This window comes from Gymnoscopelus microlampas (genome assembly GCF_963454915.1).
Source record: "Gymnoscopelus microlampas genome assembly, chromosome: 5".
Classification (NCBI taxonomy): Eukaryota; Metazoa; Chordata; class Actinopteri; order Myctophiformes; family Myctophidae; genus Gymnoscopelus; species Gymnoscopelus microlampas.
In genome coordinates, this window is record NC_139942.1 from 9,107,367 (window position 1) to 9,110,552 (window position 3,186).

Consider the following 3,186-nt stretch of genomic DNA (forward strand, 5'->3'; position numbering starts at 1 on the left):
CTACTTGATGACGCTGCCCTCTAATGGTGATTTTAGGAAAAAGTTTTCCGCACTCCACTTGTATTTCTGCTTAAAAGTAAAGGGTGTAGGTTTTTGTACAATAGTACAGAGCGGAATCTATCTGCATTAGAGGAGATATCCAGATCCACATGTGGTTTCCCTTCAGACAGTTTAGTTGAGTACCTTGGATCTGAACCCAGAGTCTTCTCTCCTTTATTAATAACTCCTGATCATTTGATGACCATGAGTTTGCGGTATATTGACGATACCAGAAGAAATAATCTCCACCAGCAGCAGTCTTGGAGATATTGTAGGACAGTGTGACAGTGTTGTCTCGTGTGTGTGTGTGTTTCCTGTCACTGTGGGCCTCACAGCACAGTAGTACAGAGTCTGTCAGTGCAGCAGAGGTATTGTCCTTTTTCATGGTTTATTTTTAGAGACTTGCATTTTCTGCGTATTCCACGATTAGAAGCTGTGGAGATGATCTGGGGTGTTGTGGATACCAGTAGAGGCTTGCTATTTTCCCCAGAGTATTTACAGGAGAGAGTAACACTGTTTCCTTCCAAAGCCAGGACTGCATCAGACAATGGAGAGATGGATTGCTCACAGCTTCCCTTATAAAGAAACCCCATGAGAATCATCCACAGCCAATGTTCCATCTCTACAACAAGGTTTACATCAACAGAAAGAATGAAGTGATGGTTAACGTTGAGTTGTTCTCTTCATCCCAGTAGTTTTAAATGACACAATGATATCCTGAGTATTCTAAGTCATGTAATAAAATACATATGAACATATTGAAAATCTCTAATAACCCACACAATGAGTCGTAATCAAAGCGATAGCACTTGGACGTCAACATGGTTATAAATGAATACATATGCCTCTGGGCAATAATTAGAAACAGTTCGATCAGCATTCAGTCTGAGAGTTGTTCTCTTCATGCCAGCAGTTTTTAATGAGACTGTGTTGGAACGTGCAATGTCTACTTGATAATGCTGCCTGCTAGTGGTGATTTCTGGATTTAATCTTTCTTCCAGCACTGCACTGTATCAGCTTAGAAACAGTGTGTAGGTTTTTGTACGGTGTGTGAGTGTTTCCTGTCACTGTGGGCTTCACAGCACAGTAGTACAGAGCAGAGTCTGTCAGTGCAGCAGAGGAGATCTTCAGATCCACACGTGTTTTTCCTTCAGACAGTTTAGTAGAGCACCTTGGTTCAGTCAGTGATGTTTTATTAATCTCTGATCTTAATATGACCACGAGGAATTCTGGTGATTTTCCAGTATATTGTCGATACCAAAAGAAATAATCTCCACCAGTCTTGGAGATATTGTAGGACAGCGTGACAGTGTTGTCTTCTAAACTGAACTCTTCAGTCTTGACCGGAGTGAGATCTTGACCATGAACATCTGTAAAAATAAATTTGACTTATATTAATGAAACAACTCATAATTCTCATGATAATTTAAATATCTATAATGCAAACAATTTACTCTTCTTTGGTTTGTGGTAGCTAGATAAATAATAATCTGACTTACCTTTACAGATAAACGTGAGAAACAGTAAATAGAATGAAAACATGTTTGATGAAAAAAGGACAAAGTGTCAACTAAAAAGGTTCAAGCTTCCTATTCTTCATGTAGCTTTACACACTCTATTCAACCTCTTATGTTTCTACTGTTGGTTCCTCCTCTTCAAACATCACCGGTGTTTTCATGGCTGTTTCTTAAAGCCCTCCTTGGGTTTTGTGTGTGTGTGTGTGTGTGTGTGTGTGTGTGTGTGTGTGTGTGTGTGTGTGTGTGTGTGTGTGTGTGTGTGTGTGTGTGTGTGTGTGTGTGTGTGTGTGTGTGTGTGTGTGTGTGTGTGTGTGTGCGTGTTTCCTGTCACTGTGCTGCAGTAGTACAGAGCAAAGTCTGTCAGTGCAGCAGATGAGATCTACAAGTGTCTTTTTCATGGTTTATTTAGAGACTTGTATTTTCAGAGTAATCCGTGATTAGAAGCTGTGGAGATGATCTGGGGTGTAGTTGATACCAGTAAAGGCTTGTACTTTCTCAGAGTATTTACAGGAGTGAGTAACACTGCTTCCTTCCAAATTCAGGACTGCATCAGATAGTTGAGAGAACACTTATTGTTCACAACTTCTTTTATAGAGAAAACACATCAGAGTCATCCACAGCCAATGTTCGATCTCTATAACAAGGTTTAAATCAACAGAGAAACTAAGTGATGATCAACATTCAGTTTGAGAGTTGTTCTCGTCATCCCAGTAGTTTTACATGACAAAAATGATCAAGCATAGTGCTTCAATATAAAATGTCTATTTGATAATGTTGTCCTCTAGTGGTGACTTTAGGCAAAGTCTCCCAACAGCGCACTGGTATGTCAGCTTAGAAATTCAGATTGTGTAGGTTTTTGTACAGTGTGTGAGTGTTTCCTGTCACTGTGGGCCTCACAGCACAGTAGTACAGAGCAGAGTCTGTCAGTGCAGCAGAGGAGATCTTCAGATCCACACGTGTTTTCTCTTTATTGAAGCTGATATTCAATCTAAGATCTTCAGGCTTTGCTCTGTCCACATACTCAGTGTCGGGGGAAGAAAGTATGAGGAATTGAGGTGTTGATCCAGGGTACTGACGATACCACTGGAGGTTGTTAGCAGAGATGCTATAATTACAGGACAGAATAACTAGAGATCCATCCACACTTTCAACTATGGTTCTTGTGGGTTGGATGTCCATCTGCAGACTGACACCTGAAAAAGATTTAAAAAGATGTATGTCAATGTTTCTATTTATGTGTTCATCAAGAAATGTTGTTCTTTATCATTTGTATTATGTATGTAGAGTGTTATCTTGGATCAAACTATTGTTTGTAGCATGTTGATTGTCACATTGAAGTAGTTTATGAAACATGTATGATGGCAACAGACTCACCTGTTAGAGCAGAAAGGAACAACATTAGCTGGAGGAACATGGTGCTGTTAGCACAGCTAGGCTCTCAGTTTGACTACAGATGGTGCCACTAGTTGATGATAACATCCTCCTTTCAAAGTGTGTTAAGCTCCTCCTGTTATACTGCTGTTTAAACGCATGTTCCATGAATATATTATATTACTATATTGTAGTATGAAGTAAGTGAAACCCCAAATTAATCTAAACCAAAGTGATAGTATTATGGAGATCAAAAATG